This window comes from Macrobrachium rosenbergii, chromosome 58, assembly GCF_040412425.1.
Source record: "Macrobrachium rosenbergii isolate ZJJX-2024 chromosome 58, ASM4041242v1, whole genome shotgun sequence".
NCBI classification, from domain to species: domain Eukaryota; kingdom Metazoa; phylum Arthropoda; class Malacostraca; order Decapoda; family Palaemonidae; genus Macrobrachium; species Macrobrachium rosenbergii.
This window is the reverse complement of record NC_089798.1, coordinates 17,549,630-17,572,919: the sequence shown is the minus strand read 5'-3', so window position 1 is coordinate 17,572,919 and position 23,290 is coordinate 17,549,630. Positions and strand designations below refer to the sequence as shown.

At 40.7% G+C, this 23,290-nt stretch overlaps 1 pseudogene; it reads right to left on the bottom strand.

Annotated features, from left to right (window-relative positions):
- LOC136837153 (3'-5' RNA helicase YTHDC2-like) overlaps positions 1 to 23,290 on the bottom strand; it is a 1,085,270-nt pseudogene that overhangs the window by 319,466 nt on the left and 742,514 nt on the right.

Here is a 23,290-nt window from a genome sequence, read left to right as displayed (position 1 = left end):
CTCCTTCAGGGTCATGCCCTTCGGTCTGAACATTGCGCCCAGGATATTCACAAAGCTGGCGGACACGGTAGTACAACAACTCCGGTCTCAAGGGATATCCCTAGCAGCATATTTAGACGATTGGATAATTTGGGCACCAACAGTTCCGGAGTGTCAGAAAGCTACGCCCATAGTCATCAATTTCCTGGAGTCGCTAGGGTTTTCAACTGAACAGAGAGAAGTCCCGCCTGACTCCGGAGTCCCGGTTTCAGTGGTTGGGTCTCCAGTGGGATCTGTCATCTCACACGCTGTCCCTTCCGCCTCCCAAGAGGAAAGAGATAGCATCTCTCACCAGGAGATTCCTCAAAAATCCATCAGCATCCCGCCGGTCCCAAGAAAGGGTCCTTGGATCTCTTCAGTTTGCCTCAGTGACAGACCTGCTATTAAAAGCGAAATTAAAAGACATAAACAGAGTGTGGCGGAGTCGAGCCAATGTCAAGCTCAGAGACAAGGTCTCCTCCATTCCTCAAATCTTAAAGACAAGATTGCGCCCTTGGGCCTCGGTCAAGGGCCTGTCCAATACAGTTCCGCTTCAATTTCCCCCTCCGGCACTAGTTGTTCACACAGACGCTTCCCTAAGCGGCTGGGGGGATATTCACCAAAACAAAAGTACAAGGAACGTGGTCCACAATGTTTCAGCAGTTCCATATAAATACCCTGGAAGCTATGGCGGTCTTTCTAACTCTGAAGAAAAATCCGCCCCCCAACCGGATTCATATCAGGTTGGTATTGACAGCGCAGTGGTAGTTCATTGCATCAACAGGGGCGGCTCCAAATCAGGCCGAGTAAACCAAGTAATGGTTGCTATCTTCTCCCTGGCTTAACAAGCACGGCTGGCACCTGTCAGCCACCCACCTAGCGGACACGGAACGTGGTGGCGGATTCCCTGTCCAGGACTACTCCATTGAGACGGAGTGGTCCCTGGACGTGGAATCTTTCAAATGGATTTGCCGCCGGGTTCCGGGCTCCAAGTGGATCTGTTCGCAACGGAGAGCAACTTCAAGCTCCCTGTTATGTGGCCCCAACCTGGACCCTCAGGCGTATGCCATAGACGCAATGACAGTAGATTGGAACAATTGGGAGAAGATTTATCTTTTCCCCCAATAAATTTACTGCTGAAAGTTTTACACAAACTCAGGACATTCAAAGGTCAATTAGCCCTAGTAGCCCCTATTGGCCGAAGAGCAATTGGTTCCCTCTTCTTCAGGAACTGGGATTACGGAGTCTTCGGATTCCCAAGCCCATTCTGACTCAGACAGTACAAACTAAGACTGTGTCAGCTTCCTCAAGAATTCAGAATGCCCTAGTTTTATGGACTTTATAAAATTCGCAGCCCAAAAAGGAGGAACATTGACCCTGTCAACACTCTGTTTTTAGAATCAGATAAAAGAGATTCTACTATTAGACAGTATGACTCAGCAGTCAAAAATTAGCCTCCTTCCTAAAAGCATCTGAAGCCAAAATCATGACTGCTAATTTAGGAGTTTCCTTCTTTAGATCATTGTTTGAGAAAGGCCTTGCTCCGCCACTATTACCACAATCAAATCAGCATTAAAGAAAGTATTTCTTTACGGCTTTAAAATCGACCTTACAGATTCTTACTTTTCATCTATCCCCAGAGCATGCGCTGGTCTGAGACCAGTATCACGCCCACAGTCTGTTACGTGGTTTCTCAATGACGTCCTCAAGTTAGCATCAGAGATGGATAACTTTCATTGCTCTTATCAGGATCTGTTAAGGAAGACCTTATTTTTGATTAGCTTGGCTTCAGGTGCTAGAATCTCAGAGCTGTCGGCTCTCACTAGAGGTGATAATTATGTGAACTTCCTCCCGTCTGGAGAGGTCCTCCTTTCCCCTGACCCTAGATTTTTAGCTAAGAACAGAAGACCCACAGGACAGGTGGTCTCCTTGGAAGGTGGTGCCCTTCCTCAAGACCAGTCTTTATGTCCAGTTTATACACTTAAATCTTACCTTTTAAGAACTCCACAGAGTAAGTCGGGTCCTCTTTTATCAGGGAGAAAGGTGGTACTCTTTCACTAAATGCTATAAGACAACAAATTCTATATTTCATTAAACAGGCCAACCCAGATTCAGTTCCCAAGGTTCATGATATTCGAGCAGTTGCTACTTCCATTAATTACTTTCATAATATGGACTTTTCGGAGTTATCTAAATTTACGGGTTGGAAATCACCTCTAGTGTTTAAACGCCACTATTTAAAATCGGTCAAGCCCTGAAATTTTCTACCATAGCTGTGGGAAGTGTCATCTCCCACCTTAATTAATCATATCCTTGTCCTTTCCTTTCCCCGCCCGCCTGCCTCATTTACTTTTCTGCTTATTCTCCTGGTTGATTATACCTCACTGCCTGGCTCATATTGATGTTTCTTGTACCTGTTGATGGAAAAAGTGTAATCTGACATGCCATGATTGTTTTTCTTATGGGGTACTGGACAGTTTTTATTTGGCTCCACGTACCCCAGATATATGTATATGTTAATGCTCATTGATTTTTTGTCTCTTACGTGTTTAGAATAAGTTTACGTGTATAGTATTAAGGTTATATTTGCAGTTATTTTGTGCGCTTTTCATGTTTCACCTTGCTTAAGTAATTTTAAGGTTTTTGGGGCCTCTTCTCCGTGATGGTCGGGACCTCCCACGTTTCATAGTATTAAGTTTTTTGATGTGCCTTAGATTTAGTATGCCTTAGTCTTAATATTCTTGCTCACGGAAGAGATTGCTTAATTAAAATAATTTTGGTAAACTTTGCCTTTTCTTCAGATTACCCCCATTTTTTTTCCTGGTAGTTGCAGCCTTGGCATGATTCTCTATCACGATAGTGGCTGACACGGACTGGACTCAGAAAAGGATTTTGACAAAGGAAAATCTATTTCTGAGGAAGGTCCCGTGTCACCCGGTGACCCTCCCTGAATCTCCTAGTACGCCCCCTCTTGCACATGCCAAGTCTGGGGTTAGTGCTAGCATGGAATGAGGTAGGTGGCGCTGGTGTCGCCGTCCTGGCGGGTGTTTGGGTGGGGGCTGTAACGGCTCACCGCAGGAGAGACGGGGTTTTGATAAGGAGAGATCTTTCGAGTAGGTTTCCGTGGTAGTGGTATTCACTCACCCCTCCTTATACAACGTCTTCCTAGAAGAAGACGACTGGGGGTAGTAACCCCAGCTTTCCTGAAAGCTCTTTTTCTCTGGTATATCTAGCAAGGTTATACCTAGAAATTGTGCTGTAATGGAATTTCACCGGGTGACAGGACCTTCTCAGAAATAGATTTTTCCTTTGTCAAAATCCCTTTTATAATCTTACTACATTTCTCAGTTTTTTTGCAACCCAAATGGTAAATGTAATCGTGTGCGTTGGGTATGTATATACGCACACAAATAGTGTCAGCAAATAGTAGCAACAGGTTGGTGGGGTGACTCGGGGAATTTGAAATTGTGCTAGCCAAAATAAGTGCCGGATTAACGACGTAACTGGATTGATGATTGCCAGATTAATGATGGTTGACCTGTATTACATATTTTAAGTATTACTGATAGATCTGGCTTATTGGTATGTATTTTGTTACTTTTTGCTTTTGGTGGTGGGGTATTATCATGTGACCTTGTGTTTGATGTTTTATTGTTTTCATTTATGCAAGGTACTGAGAACTTCAAATACATTTTGAGATAGTATTTCTTCTTCAAGCTTCCTGGTTGTGTATCACCTCTGGAGTCATTAGTAGGTTGTACTTATATCTAGTGTCATCTCTTGCAAGATCTGACTAGCTGTCATTTGATATGTAAAGCTTCTGGATTGTTCATTAAAACCTTTTTTTAGCTCTAGTGTGGCTTCTCTTATGGTCCTTCCTGTTGCTATTTTCATTCTGTGTACTGTGTAATAGGAGCATTCCTCAAGTCTTGCACAGTTGTTCTGCTGAGAGTATATGCATGCTGGTGTTCCACAATTCCACATAGTCTTGTGGTCATCTGATTCACAGTAAGTTTATATATAATCACTGTGGTGCTTTTTATGTGACTATATTTTCAGCATTTTTGCACTGGAGTGCTTTAGGTACTTGGGTTGTAATACTCAATTTTGACTTAAGTTTCATTTCCAATGGTAGGTTCTGTCCATCAAATTTCATTATTTCAATGACTTACCTAACATTTGTATTGCTGTAAGTTTTCATGCCTTGGGTCCTTGAAAAAAAGAAAAGAAATAAAGCATTGTACCAGTATGGTGGTTTATATCTAGGACATTTTAAGGCTCTTTGATTGATTTCTATTACATGGTTTTTTTGTTTGTCAAAATTATTTTATGATTGTCACTTCACTCTGTTAATCACAGCAAGTTTCTTTTTAAGACGGTAGCTTAGAAAGATTTTTGAAGCACCAACTGCATCCTTGTAGGCTTCACTTATCTACAACAAAGGGGACTGGTAGTTAAGAAACTACCGAATTTTGTTATTATAAGAAAACACTTTTATTATAACAATTTTTGCAATCAAAAAAAAAAAAAAAAAATTTTACAGTTCATTGTATTTAAATGTTCTATCATTCAAATCTGGGATGCCTTTGTTGGTATCAGACTGTTCCCTCACCTGCAGTCCTCTTTACTGTTAATATTTTACAGGGATAATCAACATTACCCATACATGAAGCATTATTTTAGATACTTATGCATATTACTTCTAAATAAAATTTCAGTATAAACATTATTAAGGTAAAATTGTGTGAATATGGGTTTTAATTAAAAGTCTAATTGTAAACCTTTGACTTCAACATGTATCCACCACCATGACATACATTTTGGTGCTCAACCTGAGGCTCAATAGATTAAGAGTAGTTGGAACTTGAAGAAGTTCAGAGATAAATGTAGTTGTGATATTGTTCAGTATGACAGTGGGTAAAAGCTGACAAAATGGATAAAATACACAAGGAAATCAAGGTTTCACATGCAGAGATGGTAAGAAAGGAGAGTGAGAGTGAAAAGTTGAGGAAGGAGAATGAAGAGTTGAAAATGTTAGTAAAGTGGATGGAAGAGAGCACGGAAAATGTATGAAAGTCAGGAAAAAAAGAATGGAAGAACAGATGAAAGGAAAAATGGCGAATATGATAAGGAAAATTATGAATATAGAAAGTGCTGCTGGAAACAAGAGCAGCAAGTAGAGAAATAATAGGAACCAAAGGCAGTGATGCCAGTAAATGAAAAGATGAAAAAGAAGAAAAGTGAGTGATATAGGAAAAATGAAAGGAGAAGTGAGTGATAAAAGATGTACCAAATGAACAGAAGTATGGATTCTCTGTATACACTGAGTGAAGAGGATCAAGCTGTAAGTGAGGAGGAGACAAACAGTAGTGTGGGTGAGGTTGAATTGACTGAAACTACGAAAGATGTACATAAAAGTGTCTTAATTAGGCAAGTTCCTAGGGTAGCAAAATTAATGAAACTAGAGAGCAAGACATCGGGGACTTTTTCAAGAAATACAAAAGGCTTTGTTTTGAAAAGTTTGACAAGAATAAAAGGTTATGGGTGAGAGAGTTAGGAGATTTCTTGAAAGGACAACTAGCTGAGTTTTATAAAACAATTACGAATGTGGTAGTACCAAAAGACTGATGCGGTGAAAGAGAGGATTACTGAATACGTTAAAAGAGTACCACCACTGCCAATGCAGCAAAGGTGGCAGTGGCAGCAATGATATCTCTTACTGCTACTTAAGGATACAGGTCAATGCTATCCTCAGTGCTATGTCACATTAACATTGATATATATAATTATCAGGATATTCAAGAAGTCCTTAGATCATCCAAATCAGATCACTCTATTCCTCATCCAAGAAAGCTGTGTTGGAACTTAGATGTAGTACCATGACTTTTGACAAGACCACTTTTGAATTCTTAGTAGAAGCCTCGTTAACTGATTCAACTTCCAAAACTACTATCTTCTTAGCAGCATTCCCAACATCAAAAAGTTAGCAAATTACAAACTTTTTCCTCTATGGCTGGCTTTTTGGATAGTGATGCAGTCTTGTCAACTCTGCCACTTTTCAAGGGAAAAAGTGATGTTCCTCCCTCATTCTGTCACTGCTGAATGTGACTTAGTGCGTGGGGAATGAAGAGGAAGTCTTCTCATGTCTAGTTAGAGCCCTTAAGGTTTATAGTATTTATGCAGAGTTAAGCTTGTAAGGGGTAATATACATAACCTATTCTGCAATGTTAGGATCCTAAGTATTCCTCAGTCTAAAAATGCCATTTTCTTTTTATTGGTTCTTTAATTTACCAAGCTCATGGTAAGTTCTCAAGGTAAAGGCACACGAAGTACAAGCTGTGGCTACACCTTTGAATTTTATAAAGAATCTGTCATTAAAAATCGTAATGCAGTGCAGTGGAGATATAACTCTAATTTTGCATCTCATTACTTAACCCTTAAACGCCTACTGGACGTATCATACGTCGACTAAAATTGTCTGTTGGGTGCCAAGTGGACGCATCGCACGTCGACTACAAAAATTTCAACCTTGGTCAACTTTGACTCTAACCGAAATGGTCGAAAACGCAATTGTAAGCTAAAACTCTTACATTCTAGTAATATTCAATCATGTACCTTCATTTTGCAACAAATTGGAAGTCTCTAGCACAATACTTTGATTTATGGTGAATTTTTGAAAAAACCTTTTTCCTTACGCCCTCGCGGTAACTCGGCTGAAAATTTCAGAAATTCTTTTGTCATTTTGTCGTAATTTTTGCACTGTTTTATATTAGCCATTACATAAAGTTTTATATATGAAAATGTGCGCAATTTCATGTAAAATACAACAGAAAATAACTCATGGTTGTAGCTTTTAGCAGTTTTCAAATATTTTCATATAAATCACGATAACTGCCAAAATTTCAACCTTCGGTCAACTTTAACTCGACCGAAATGGTCAAAAACTGCAATTATAAACTAAAACTCTTACATTCTAGTAATATTCAATCATGTACCTTCATTTTGCAACAAACTGGAAGTCTCTAGCACAATATTTCGATTTATGGTGAATTTCTGAAAAAAAACTTTTTCCTTACGCTCCGATGCGGTAACTCTGCCGAACATCTCAGAAATTCTTTTCGTCACGTTGTCGTAATGTTTGCATCGTTTTACATTAGTCGTTACATAAACTTTTATATATGAAAATGTGCGCAATTTCATGTAGAATACAACAGAAAATAGCTCATGGTTGTAGCTTTTATCAGTTTTGAAATATTTTCACATAAATCACGATAACTGCCAAAATTTCAACCTTCGGTCAACTTAAACTCGACCGAAATGATCGAAAAAACGCAATTGCAAGCTAAAACTCTTACATTCTATAATATTCAATCATTTACCTTCATTTTGCAATAAATTGGAAGTCTCTAGCACAATATTTCGATTTATGGTGAATTTTGAAAAAACATTTTCCTTACATCCGCGCTGGTAACTCGCCGAGCATCTCAGAAATTCTTTCATCACGTTGTCGTAATGTTTGCACCGTTTTATATTAGTTGTTACATAAACTTTTTTATATGAAAATGTGCGCAATTTCATGTACAATACGACAGAAAATAACTCATGGTTGTAGCTTTTATCAGTTTTGAAATATTTTCATATAAATCACGATAAATAGAAAAAATTCGACTTTCGGTCAAATTTAACTCGACCGAAATGGTCGAAAACTGCAATTGTAAGCTAAAACACTTACAGTCTAGTAATATTCAATCAATTAGCTTCATTTTTCAACAAACGGAAAGTCTCTAGCACAATATTTCGATTTATGGTGAATTTTTGAAAAAAACATTTTTTTACGTCCGTGCGTTATGAATTCATGCATCATTTTGTGACTATTTTCTCTGTGTTGCTTTGATCGTTTTACAATTTGTTATATACCAAATTCATCGCAATTTAGTGTGCAATACAAAGAAAAAAAAATAACCAGTTAGCTTTAACCGTTTTGCTCACAGCGTGATTTGTATAAAACTATATATGAAAAATTTTTTTTGCGGTCATATATTTCAATATTTATATATGATAATGATAATTTTTTCATTTCTGATGGTTGCATACTAAACTTCAGGCAATGACAAAAAAAAGGAACCAAAAATGAACTCTTAATCTTAAAAACTAAGCATGCTGTGATTTTTTAAAAACTTTTTTCCGCTTGGCGCTAACTCCCCTAACGCCGCCGGCATACGGGAGACGTTTTTGTAAATAGAGGCTCGGCGTTTAAGGGTTAAAGGATGTGGAAATCATTTCTAAACTTTCGTACATTAAGTTCCATAGTTGCTGCTAGGACTCTCTTAGCTTGGACTGCAAGGAAGAAACCCTTTCCGACTTTTGAAATCCTGGTATTGAGTTACAAGGAGTATGAAGGTACACAACATTGGGTACTAGAGTGTACCTTCTGTTTAGCAGGTATATTTTTAGTTTGTTTGGTCTGTCCCGCAATTGTACAACACAATCTTTGGCATAAGATCAAGTCCTTGCTTGAGAGTAAAGGTAACCTCTGTATAATGGTACCTTCAGCCATGGCATTCCCTATAAGGTCCATTGCCCTTGATGTCAATCCTCAACTGGAGGCAGTAACTGCTATCATGATATCCTACATAAAGTCAGAGTTGCTTGTTTGGTTCAACTTTCAAACCTACCATGTTTTTCTAAGGGCAGGGTTTACCATCCTCTCACAAGTGCTGCACTATCCCAACACTACTGTCATTGTGGAAGTTGGCAATATAAACACTGGGTGAGCTTCACTTAAAAATAAATCCAATTTTCATATTAAAATTAATTATTTCTATACTTACCTAACATTCATAATACCCCATCCAGCCTCCCTACAAACCAGTGGACAAAAACTAACAGAGGCAACAAGACTGGGGCCATTCTATTATTACGTATCTGATGGATAGTAAACAGAACTTATCAGAGTCCAGTACAATCCTTTATTACTTTTCTTTTACTTAAACTGCTGAAGGTTCAAAAACTTAAGAGGTACAGTATATGCATGTTAGATAAGTAGAGGTAATCTTAATAAGAAAATTGGTAATTTTGTGATCTTCAATGATGTTTCTTTGTTTTTTCTATTTGGGATACAGTAGAATTCTACAGCTTGTACACTGTCATATTTTTATGGAATCAAGTACATTACAGTACTTCTGTTAACTGGTTACGTATTATTCAGCTACATTCTTTATCTTTTATTGCTGACATAACTTCCCTGACAGATTTGGATGGAACTAGATTTGATTTGTCCCTGCTGATAACCAGGCCCAGATACCAGCATAGGTAGTTGATACACTGAAGTTGTTTGTGCAGTTCTACAGCAGAAGAGGCCAACATCATCCAGTCATCTAGATATCACAACTACCTGATGCCCTACCTGCCAGCCCAGACAGAAACTGGGGCTACAACTTGAGTAAACAACTGTTGGGCAGTCCCAAACCAAAACAAAGGGCCGACCTTAAACTAGAAGACCTTGCCTTGCCATGACAACTGGAAGAATCTCTTTGAGGACTTGTGCATTGGTACCTGAAAGAATATATCTTTCAGGTCAATCAATCCCAGTTGGTTGTCCTTCTGGATGTGGCATAACACTGACACACCTTCCATTTGCAAGGATGTCAGCTGTAGATACCATTTGAAAGGACTGAGGCTGATGATGAGTCTCTAATTTCTTGAAGCCCTGGGGACTACATAAAGTGTCCTCTATATCCTCTCATATTTCCCAGAACTTCTTTGATGGACTGCTCCATGATCAACTTCAACTTACTATACAAGACAAAGAACTTTTACTGTTTCCATGTATAGAAATGAAAATGCATTTGCCCAGGGACTAAAATGGACTTATCTCCAGAAATGAACACACTTAACCTTCCTTCACATTATTATCCACATATCTGAACTCATCTCCTGCCAATTTGACCATGATCTCTGTGACTGTAGGAAGTGAATATCTTTACTCCCTTCTGCTGTTACCTAAAGACACAAGGGTTGACTTCTTACACTTTACTGGATAAAAGAGCAAGCATTCCATCCTTAGTGTATTTGTCCTTAAAGGGATTGAAAAATAAGGTCTCTTAGGGCTAGAATCACAGGACAGACTTACATGATTGCCTTCCCTGGGCATATGGAGAAGGGTAGTCTTGAAGTACTATTTTCCTACATAAACTACTATATTATCAAAAGCCTAGAGCTGTTCAAAGACCTCACAGTGGCACCTAAGCTACCAGAAATCTAAGTGGGCAGGAAAGACATGATGGTCCTTCATTCTGGCTAATCTCAAGGAATCAAAATCCAAGGATGCCAGCATGCCAGAAAATCTTCTATAGAATGAGTCCCCCTGCCTTCTTGAAGACAGTCAGTAACAAAGAAGGCCAATGTATTAATGTTGAGGCTAAAGGAACACAAATATTGAAGTTAAAGGCACGCCAATGTTGAGGCTAAAGGCACATCAATGTTGATACTAAAGGCACACCACAATGAAGCAATAAACCTCCTAGCATTGGGAAGGTCATCAGGATCATCTACTTGACTCAATAAGACTTGGATGGTAAGTGTCCAAAACCAACTCTTGCCAGTCAGCTAAAAATACAAGATTTTTAAAGTAATTTGTATCATTCCTTAACCTTTTATATCTGGAGTACCTTTTGCACATGTGCTAAACCTGCTCCACATACTAACTAACAAAGGAGATACCCACGATGGTAGGGGAAAGGACATGCCCCTTCACCTCATTGAACTGTTGGTCACAAGACATGCTGGACTAAGGTTAGGTCCTATTCAGGAGGTTTTGCCTCCCTCAGGGGGCAAGATTGCTCAAAACTCTTTATCAGCCAAGATACTTCCGAGGATGTGGAAATCAATAGCCCTTTGTCTTGGCTGAGAAAAAAAGGAAGTCTGCTACAGGAGCCTGCTACATGATGAAGAGCGGTACTTACTGGAGAGGGACCCTGTCTATGACACCAATCACAAAAAATGGCCAACTTTCCCTTGTAAACATTCGTTGATGAGGGTAGGGCAATGCCAGCCACTTCTTTCACTGTTCTTTGAGAAAAGCCTTACTTTCACAAGAAATACTGGATAACCTCCCCCGGCGAAGCTGAAGCAACTGTACCACTTGATGGTACCTGCAAATAAGTGACTGTTCAAGAAGAGTGGACCACAGAAGAGGTTCTCTCAGTGTCCACAAGGAGAGACGACTGGTGTACCACTCAGGTTCTCTCAGTGTCCACAAGGAGAGACGACTGGTGTACCACTCAGCGTGAAGTCACTGGGGAGCCACCAGGGTTCAAGATTCAGGGTGATGAACATCCTTTTTATGATTTTCAAAAGAAGACTGAACGGTAGGAATACAAGCATGTGCATGTTGTCCCATATATGTTAAAAAGCACATTGCACTGCTGCCAATGGATCAGGAATTGTCTGCTACTATCTGGTGTATAAAGACCACTCTGTCCTGACAACTTGACCCCGTTGGCTCAATTTGTAGGTAAAAATGTTCTTTTTCCCAGGAATGTACTGGGCTTCCAACTCTTACTAGGTGTACTGATGCCCACTTATGCATCTTTATGGCAAGATGGCACAGATCTGAAGAGATTGTTCCCCCATTTGTTGACACAGGCTACTACAGTGGTGTTGTTACTCATGATCACCACCAAGTGCCCCTGTAGACGATGTAGAAATCTCTCCAGTGCCAATCATACTGCCATAATCTCTAGAATGTTGATTTGCAAGCTTTGAAGGGCTGGGATCCACATTCCTGAAGTGAACTCTCCACTCAAATGTGTCCACCCACCCTTCTTGAGAGGCATCCAAGAGTAGATCTTGGGGGGACAAACTTAAGGACGTCCCAGGAGATTTCTGCCTGACAACCACCACACTAGATCCTCCACAACTTCTTGGTTGAGAGGAACCTGATGATAGAGGGGGATTGTCTGGGAAAGACCAGTCTTTTCAACTGTCACTAGAGGGAATGTGTGACCTTCCGTTCAGAACTAGTTTCTGGGGTTGCGAAGTGACCCAGTCCCACTTACCAACATTGAGCTGGTTGTCTATTCTTCTCTACCAAGCGTCTTACTACTTCCTTGAAGTTGTCTGACCAGTGAGGTGCACGGAAGGCCCAAACTCCCATAATGTCCAGAATCATGCCAAGATATTTAATAGTCTGTTTGGACACCAAATCAGATTTCCATCAGTTGATGACCATCCCCAAACTCTGGTAAAGAGACACAAGACATTGTTTGTCCCGAAGTAACACTGCCTTTGTGGAGTTTAAGGTCAGCAAGTCATCCAGGTAAGACAGGAAGTGGATGTATCATGGTGGATTGGAATCTACATATACAAAAATGGATATATGTATGTATGTGAGTATGTTCCAGGATAACTCAAACACATTAATCAATTTCAACCAAACTTGGTATACATATGACTTACCATCTAGAAAAGAATACTGTGGGGGTAAGACATCACTAGCACCAAAGAGCAACAAATGGAGTGGGTTTGGGAAGGGCTTCCCTGAAATGAGGCTGGTTCTGCCCGCAGACTTATTACTAAATAAACTCTAGGGGTTTAACATACCTCATTTCGGTATACATATGACTTACTATCTGGAAAAGAATACTGTGGAGGTAAGACATCACTAGAACCATAGGGGGTGGGGGTAGGAAGGGGGTGACATGTAAAAATAACCGAAAATGACATATATTAGTCTAATCCATAGTTTTCGAGGTCGCTGAGATGAATAGCAACACTCCCAATGCCCTTAAGTCCAAGTTCAGCCCTGTAGGAAGAGGGGGGTGAGAAGGGGTGAAAAATAAAATGTAAAAAATGACAGATATTAGTGTCTAATCCATAGTTTTCGAGGACACTGAGATGAACAGTGACACTCCTGGTGCCGTTTAAGTCCAAGTTCAGCCCCGATAGGAACAGGGGTGAGAAGGGGTGAAATATAAAATGTCAAAATTGCTGGGCAATGCAACTGAAGCAACTATCTTAACAGGAGAGAGAGAGAGAGAGAGAGAGAGAGAGAGAGAGAGAGAGAGAGAGAGAGAGAGAGAGAGAGAGAGATATTTATTGGTTGTCCTTCAGTTTTCCCAGGCAGTGCCGGGTTGGTCAGCTAGTATGAAAATAAGCATCCTGGAGGTTGACTGAAATCATACAACCTCCCTCCCTGACAGATTCCAACACTGAATGGGAAGTTTCCATCATGAATGGGTTTGTTTGACATAGATGCTGAGGATTGAAAAGTCTACAAGAAAAAAAGTGGCTGTAGACAGCTGGGGAAGGAGAATAGATGATCTCGATTGCTCCCTTTTGGAGAAAGGACCCAACTTCCTCCCACATCACCTGGGCTTTGGTTGAGTGTGGCTGATAAACCAGGAATAAGATTGGCACTAGGGAGAGAGGTCAACGATCCCTTGAACCAAAACTACCTGCTCTTCTCTTCCTAAATGCAACCACACCATCCAAAAGTGAGAGAGGCAGCCCCCCACCTGTGGAAGCAGCCCTCCTCTTTTCTTACCCCTAACCCCTCTTTTGGAATGTATCCATCAGAATGAGAGGGGGAGGAGAGCAGGCTTGTAGAAGTTACTGAGAACTTTACTGATAGAGGACAAGAAATTGTTTTTCAGTTACACATGACATCAAGAGTTCATATTAGAACAATAAAATTTCTTTAATCTACAGTGGAATAGTGATATTTAATAGAGTATCCGAAGAATGAGAGGCTAGTAATGATTGTCCCCACTCTTTTGACTAGATGGCTGAAAACAGCAGTGATTAAACTGAAGATTATTAGGCAAAAAAAAAAATTACGAGAGATATATACCTCAACCGCTGAGGTTAAAACCTCACCAACATTATAAGAGCTATGAAGTCAGGGTTCTGGCTACCAAAACCAAATGCAAGGACAGGGAAGGCATGGTGCAGGTCTTCCTACAATGGCCAGGATTTATCTCTGAGAGCTACTAAAGACTGTTTAGTCTATGTTAAATATTCAGCACCTAGATAATTTTTCTTCTTTGTCTTGAGCATTAACACTTGTGCATGTCTAAAGGCATCTCATTTTAAATAATAAAAGGATTTAAAATCAACCTCAAACATGGATACAAAATAAAGCATCAAATATTACCTGGAAGGCTTTTAGAAGAACCATGTGATCACTGTAAGTCCCAGCAGCAAATTTCTTCCTAATTGCATTGGCATTCCTTTTTTCACTGGGATGTTTTGGAAGTGTGAATGGGTCCCTGTATAGATCATAAAATAATTTTGTTTTAATGATATAAAACTTCTCTCTTTTTATGTGATAAACATCACATCAATTTCTTACATCACACATACATGCTAAAGTATCAAATTTTTTTATAAAGTCAGATAATTTTTTTCATATGCAAACCCTTTACTTTTCATCACCCTTATCTGCAGTAGCAGTCAACTCCTGACACACTCCATACGAGAAGAGTTCCCTTTTCTGCCTATCTGAGTATGCATACAAGTCCATGAGCACTTTTATAGTTTAAAACTGGTCATTCTCTAAACCGTTTGAACCAGATGTAGCTTGGAGAAGTAGCGAGAAGGACAAATTATTATTATTTGAAGTGAAGGATTTGTTTGTGAAACATACAAGATGAGGATGTTGGAGGAAGAAAAATTTCAGGAACAACCATGGGTGAATAATGATAGGAAACTGAATAAAATAAAAAAATTAACTCCAAAGGAAGAAATGAAGTGAGGAAGGCAGAATAGTATAGGAAACTTCAGAGATTAAATATGATCAAAAGAAGAATGATGTGTAACAACTAATAAAGAAGGAAATAACCATTTTCAGAATAGATAGCTCAAAAAGTAACAATGGATAAGACTAAAAAGCTTTGGAAAATTATAAAGTACAAAAAAGAAAAAACTCCAAATGTAGTATTTCTTTACAATGAACAAGGGAACAAACACAATAAAGATACCAAAGAGGAATAATTGTATATTTCCCTGTATAAGATGACCTTTAAATCCTAAAATTCACCCCTAAACATTGGGGGTCATCTTATACTACCATTCCAAAAATCAAGCCTTGAATTCTAAGTGATGTTTATCGGTAGGCTAGCCTTGGCCTCAGTGCGATAATCACCGACATACATGAAATGATTCACATTATTATGAAATAAACTGATAATAAAGGTAATAAAACTATTTTTACCTTATATATTATTGGCATATCTTCATAATAAATAGTCTATTCAAGGAATAATTCCATATCAAGGAAATCAACTTTTATCTATGCAAGCCCTGCTGACAAAATATAAACATTGAGTTATGGTTGTGCTCACAGCAACCTTTATCTTTCAGTAACCTTTCAGACATTTTAGTGGTAATGTAATTATGGTAGTAATAACATTTAGGATAACATACTATTCATTTTTAATTAAAAATTCATTATTACTTTGGTGGTAAATACCTAACACAATTTTGGGTTACATACAACCTTTATTTTTCAATAAAATTCATACGAATGATAATTATGTACGATAATTAACGTATATTACTGAATTGTTGTTAGGGGTTGTTTGTGACTGGTGATGAAACGTAAACAAAACAATGGTTTCCCTTTTAGGTGAAGTGTGTAGGAAAAACATGATATAGAATCGGCTTTGTTATTTCGTTTATTTTGAATTTCTATGGATAAAGTAAGTAAATCAGCACATGTAATAACATCACCTTTACATAAACAATATTTCATAAGATAACTGTTGTTGCAAAAGCTAGCCTATACACAGATGGTCTTGTAATTTAGCATTTGTCTTATATTACAGATATGAGATAAACTCATGAAAATTTGCCATAATTTTTTACTTCGTCTTATCTAAAGTTCGTCTTATACATGAAAATATATGGTAGTAAACGCTCAAAATGGATATAGAACTAACATGACAAAAGCAATGATTTTGTATGTAATGAAGAAAAGAATTGGGATAACATCACATTAGATGAATAAAGGATTACAGAATATTTATGTAACACTACAATTCATTTAATAAAACAAAAAGTTACCAGAGCCAATGAAGAAACCAATAATTACTCTGGGTAAAATTAACAACTACCACAGAAGGTAAAAGTAACAAAAGCAGCAAGCCCACATGGCCTGACACCTGAATTCTATAAGGTTTTAAAGAATGATGACACTATTTATATGGTGCAATCTGGCTAAAGTTATAACTATACCATAATGCACTGTGCTGTACAGTCGCCCAAATTAGAACTGGCAGAGTTTCATAATTTTTCGATCACCTGTCTGACACATGATTCATGCCTGATTAATCTATTTTGCTGTTCGAAGATGGAAGAAATTTTATGTAATGATGTTAAAAACAGTCACTATAATCTTTAGAACATCATGTTACATTATTGCATTAAACTATTTTTCATATAGCAAAACTAACATGAACGAAACGAAGTGATAAAAAATGTCATATCACAACCACTGACATACAGTAATTACAGTGTTGCCACATTCCCACACCACTGACTTTCACGTTCGCCTAAATTTTAAAGTCCTTCAATCCAGAGCTTTCCTTCACAGTCTCAAGATCATTTCCTGTAACTTCCCTTAAATTAATCACAATCACTTTTTACATTTATTCAAACAATTTTAAATAGATTTAAGTTACCATAATTAGATGGAAACCTAAAGCTGCTGTCATTCTGATGTTGTCTGCATTCGACATATCAATCAAGACATCTTGATCGACTTCTGGTGCTTCATGATTCAGTGCAAACAACCATTCTTTGAGGGCTCATTATTCAGTCATTATTATATAAACCAATATATAGATGTGCAAATGACCAAGAATATAGGTCAATGAATCATATAATGTAAGAAACTAATATATCTGACCACAATAAACCCCTAAAAAGTGTGAAAATTTTTTCAACACTTGGTGTGGCAGACCATACAAAATGAAGACCCCACTTCTGTGCCCGTTCATGTTGCGCATCAAAACTTCCACACTGGAGGCCACATTGCCACATTTTGGCAACAATGGGAGACAGCTATCATTAGTAGTGCTGCATAAACAAGTCCTTATCATTTCAATATAAAGTTGGTGGTAGTGGAACGATTCCATTTGTTAAATTTTACAGAAAACATTGGGAACTTACAAAATACTAAGAAAAATGAAAAAAAAAAAACCAATGGTAACCCTTAACAGTGTGAACCATGCGACCTCACTATTGTTATCTATGTGATTCATTGGTCAAACTCAGCTGTTTTGTCACGCCCTTCACGTTCATGATGGATCGTCTGCCTGGCAAAGAAGCATCTGCTCAGCGAGAGACAATAATTGCACTGCATTTAGTGCAAGTTCTGGTTAGAGAGATAACAAGAAGGCTTAATATACCGAAGAGAATCATACATGGATGGATCAAATTGTTTAGAGAATGGCAAAGTTTGGAAAATAGCCTAGAAGTGGAACTCCTCGAAGCACCACAAGAGAGCAAGAAAATATGATTATTGCAGCTGTCAAACAACAACCCCTGATTACAGCAGTTGCTGTAAAACAGCAGCTTGGACTGCAAATATGTGTGCAGACTGTGCGGAATAGGTTGCATGGGCCAGGAATGCATCACAGGATTCCAGCAAGGAAACCGTTGCTAACACAACAGCATAAAGAAGAAAGAATGGGATTTGCCCTGCAATATCTTGCAGAAGCTGCTTTGCTCTGGGACTCATTTTCTGTGATGAAAAAATCTTCACGTCTGATGCACACGGACTGCTTCATTGTTGGCCCCCATATAAAACTAGGTAAGCCTAGTGAAATTTAAGTTGACTTATTCATAAAATATGAAGCCTGCCTCTTGCATTTGACATCAACCTCTTTATTCTTATCATAAACTGATATGTAGTATTTACTTGAGTGCATTATGTTATATATAAAAAAACTAATGTGATTTGACTATAAAGTGAAAATAATAAATAGTTTACTGCAAGATGGAAAAAGAAACTTTTGTTATTTTGTCTATTATATTACTGTATATATCCTAGACCTAACGCTGAGTAACGATCAATATCTATATGCATTTGACTGTTCACAAAGGAATTATCTATGTTTAATGGGGATTACACTGCACAGTTATCTTCATATAGTTGTCCAATTCATACCTATAGGTTTTCATTACAATTTTCATTTATAAAGTATAATTCATAAGATATGAAAATAGACGGAAATATGTCTCTGTAAAGTTGTAGGCATGCTGTTCTTTTTCTTCATATAACTAACTACTCTCTATTGAATTGTCTATCAGTTGAAATAATATTTTCTATCGACAGATATGCTGAAAATATCATCGCACTTTCAAGGCGTAGTGGCAAAATATCAGTTGGGTTATGGGGATGGATGGCTGCTGCCAGTGGACCGGGAGAGCTTATTGCCATTGATGAGCGTCTGAACAGCAATCAGTATATAAAAATTTTACAGGACATTTTTGTACCCTCAGTTCGAAAACTATTATTGCTGGATCCCATGCCAATATATATCGCCAGGACAATTCTGTGGTCCACAATGCAAAGGTTGTAAAGCAATGGCTCCAGCAAAATCCAGACATGGTTCGAATTGATTGGCCTTCCAAGTCTGCAGATCTGAACACGATAGGAAATTTATGGGACTAAATGGCCCAACAATGGGATGTTGGGACTAAATGGCCCAACAATGGGATGTTAATTGTGCTAAACCAAAGAGAACCTTATAAAGCATTCAATAGATATTTGGGAAAACTTAAGGCCAAAGAGGGGAGCAGCAAACATTTGTGAAGTCCTCATTGCATCAATGCCAAATATGATACAATGCGTGCTAAATGCACAAGGATCCTATACAAAGTTTTAATGAGTTATGCTGCCTCTTCATATAATATGACCCATTTTACTCTAGTTAGTTTACCAGTGTAATTTTGTATTTGACTTCATTTTGGCTCATTTACTTCTCTAACATTTTTCTTATTCATGTGAATCTATACATACTTATTGCAGGCCTATGTCATGACTGAATTCCTGCTTAATTCATCTCTCTCTCATATCACCTGCTAATATAGATATGTTTATTTTCATTTGTTTGTTAGCTTTACTCTATATCTGACTGCATTACAGCTTTATTGGATTTCTACTTTTTTCTTATGATCCATATATATATATATATATATATATATATATGTAGGATGGTTGATTGTGTGTGATGTATGTTGTCAGGAGGAGAGTGGAATTGGCGCCAATGTTTCCGCTGCGTCTGCACCTTACTTGCAGTCACGCCTCTGTACTGATTGGACGTGTAATAAAGCACTGGAGTGTCCGACTGGTTTCCTTCTGCCTCTAACATGGCGCAGTGAGTAGGGTGTTGTAAAAGGATAAGGATGTCTACACCAGGAGACCGTCTTTCACGACAAGGAGGGCACGACGATCCTCCAGGGGTGCCCACAGTACCCGTTGAGTAGCGCCAAGATCACCAGCTCTTCAGCATGTGGTTGCCGAAGGGCGAGATGCGTTGCAAGCCCTTAATGACCGCTTGGCTACAATGGCGAGTGGCTTGTGTCTACAGAGCAGTCCCAGGGCCCCAGCCCCACCACTACCAGAGAAGTGTGCTTTGGAAATGTCGTCGGCCTCCTTCAGGACTTGGAAACGGTCCATGACACAGTGGCTTAGGCTATATAAGCTTCAACCAACGGATGCAGTTCAACATATTAGGCTTCACTGCACCCCAGAGTTGCAACGTACACTGGATGCCAGGTATAGTGATGCACAGTGGGCTAATTTGTCTCCAGAAGGGGCTTTGATGCTATAGGGGCCATGGTTCTGCGTGCTTGAACCAGGCGTGCATTGGGCTGAGTTTTTGTGTATATGCAAGGACGTGAGGAGTCAATTAGTGAATATTTTGCAAAGTGCTCTCAAAAAGCCATGGATTGTGGCTTCCAGTGTCCTAGCTGTCATAGTGATTTGTCCGAATATATGCTTATTAGGAAGCTTATGGTAGGTCTAAGGGATGAGATATTGAAAAAAGAGACCTCTATAGGTCGTGTGATTCCATTTGTAGTGTAGATGCCTTAAGGGCAGTGTGTGCGACATATGAGGCAGCCGCAAAGATGCTTCCATGCCCCAGCATGACACATGGCATCAAGAGCCACGTGCGGCCGATGTGGGAGACAGACCCCAGCCCCCTGAGTGTGCAGCGGTGAAGAGTGGTGAGAGGTCCTCAGTTTCCATCAATGCTCGTATGTGTGGGAACTGTGGAGTGCAGCATGAGCCAAGGAAGGTCTTGTGCCCGGCGAGAAATAGTGTTTGTCATGGCTGTCAAAAAATTGGCCACTTGAAACGGTTCTGTAGGAGCAAGAAGAAGATGGTGAGTGATGCCCTGCTTCGTCAGTAACACTGGGAGCGGTCACCGCTGGGTACAACCCAGTGTGCAGCCTACTATACAAGTGATAGTGTCCTCATCAGTGCATGGGCCTAGGCCTATGGGTCACAAGCCTGTACAGGCTGTGGTAGACACGGGGCCCAAGTGTGTGTTGCAGGCCCCACTTTGCTGTCGACCCTCATTGAAAGACCTGCCCTTTCACAAAAACCGCAGGGGCCTACGTGATGTTGCCAATGTTCGATTGGAGTGTATGGGGACTGCCCTCTTCGCATTCAGTACGGTGCCAGGACAACCGTCCAAGAAGTGTATTTTATCAAGTCTGCAAGGTCTTGCTTCCTTTCATTGGCTGCTTGTAAGGACCTTGGCCTCGTGCCCCAGTCCTTTCCCCACCACCTACCAGTGTCAGCGAGCCTCGCACTGGAGCATGAGGTCCCCACACCCATTGGGCCATCCCTGCCCAAGCCCTCATCCATGCCCTTTCCACCAGTGGAGGAGAACGTCCCAAAGTTGGAGCAGTGGCTCTTGCGCCATTTTTCATCATCAACTTTCAATACAGAGAGGAGCCCCTCCCAGTCATGGAGGGCAAGCCGCACCATATTCACCTACTGCCGGGGCAACCCTATGCATGCCACACCCCAGCATCAGTGCCAAAGCATTGGGAGTCAGAAGTGAAGAAGCAGTTGGACCAGGACATCAAGAAAGGCATCATTGAGGAGGTACCCACTGGTGAAGCAACAGAATGGTGTGCGAGGATGGTCATTGTTGCCAAGAAGTCAGGTCAGCCCCGCCGCACTGTGGACTTTCAACGCCTTAATGCCTCCTGCAGGGAGAGAGACGATCATCACACCCCTGCTCCTTTCGACATGATCTCTGGGGTGCCTTTACATTCCTTCAAGACAGTGGCAGATGCGCATTGGGGCTTCCACCAGGTGGAGTTAGATGAAGAGAGCCGCAGACTCACAACCTTTATCACACCCTGGGGCGTTACGGTACAGAAGAACACCCATGGGACACTGTTCAGCTTCAGATGCCTACACCAAGAGGTTTGATGACGCCATCAAGGACATCCCCAAAAACACAAATGTGTGGACGATACTCTTCTGTATGACAACAGCGCCGAGGAGGCCTTCTGGCACACCTATAATTTCTTGGACACGTGTGCTAAAAAGGGCATAACCCTCAAGCCAGAGAAATTCAGTTTCTGTCGAAGAGAAGTGAACTTGCCGGATTCCAGCTGGGATGGGATTCCTACAGGCCCACAGAGGAGAGTCTAGCTGCCATACGGAGATTCCCTATGCCAGACAACCCTCTGTCACTGACATCAGGTCATGGTATGGCTTTGTCAACCAGTTGGCACCCTTCCTCGCCACTGCCCCGCTGATGGAACCCTTTAGAGACCTCCTGAAGAAGTCTACAAGCAAGAATGTGTACTGGGATAGCAACCTACAAGAGAGATTCCGCCAAGCATAGGAGGCCATATGCAAGCTGGCCAAGGATGGGCTGGTATACTATGACAAATCCCGACCTACAGCGGCCTAACAGATTGGAGCAGGGATGGGATTGGGTTTGTCATCCTGCAGCAGTACTGTGCTTGTGCCTCGGCTGATGCCCCATTTTGCTGCAAGGGTGGGTGGCGATTGCCTTATGTGGGAGCCGCCATTTGTCGCAGGCTGAAGCTGGGTATGCTGCTGTTGAGGGAGAAGCCTTAGCTGTCACATGGTGTCTCAAGAAGGCCAGGCTACTCCTGTTGGGCTGCCCCAACTTACTGATCGTGACTGATCACCGCCCGCTGGTCAAGCTCCTGGGTGATAGAGAGCTGAAGGATATACTAAACCCAAGACTCTTCCGTCTCAAGGAGAAGACCCTACAATACAGGTTCCAAGTAAGATACTTGCCAGGAAAGAGGAATTGCGCTGCTGACTTCTTATCACGCTTCCCTGCTCTCCGTTGCGTAACCAGATGACAAGGATTCTGAACTTGAAGAGGATATGACTGCTGCCCTTTGTCGCTGCTTCGGCCACCGCCCTTGAGCAAGAATGCCTCATACTGGATGAGGAGAGGGTCAAAGAAGCAGCCTCTAAAGACCCTGTGTACCAACTGCTGGCAGCTAAAGTTGCAGTAAATGACTGGTGCCCGCAGAAGGCACAGGAGGTGGCCTGCCTACGTCAGTTTTACTCAGTTAGGGACAGGTTATCTATGGTAGAAGACCTGATAGTCTACACTTACGAACAAGGATGCCCACGTCTGCTCATCCCAGAGGAACTTCTGCCGTCAAGTCATTACAGGCCTTCATGCAGGACATCAGGGGTAGACTCCATGCTCCTGAGGGCTAGACAATCAGTTTACTGGCCAGGGATGGAAGGCGACCTGCAGAGCCACAGGGATGGATGTGCCTCTTGTGATGTACATGCTCCATCACAACCTGCTGAACCATTAGTACTCACACCACCCCCAGAATACCCATTCCAGTCGACAGTGGTGGACATGCTACAGTTGAGGGCCATATGTACATGGCCTATGCAGACAGGCTCACCGGGTGGCTGGAAGTGGCACACTTCCCACATGGCACAACGTCATCAAGAATTATATCAGTCTTGAGGACATACTTCACAAGATGGGGAGCACCAGAGCTAATCTCGACAGATGGGGCACAAACCTCATTAGTGCAGAGACCACATCATTCTTCAGAAAATGGGGGTTACGGTACGCCTGTCGTCAGCCCATTACCCCCAGTCTAATGGAAGGGCGAAGCAGCAGTCAAGACTGCCAAGAGGATCATCAGGTCTAACATAGGCAAAGGAGGCAGCCTCGATTGCAACAAGGCATCCCTGGCAATTCTTCAGTACCTCAATACACCCCTA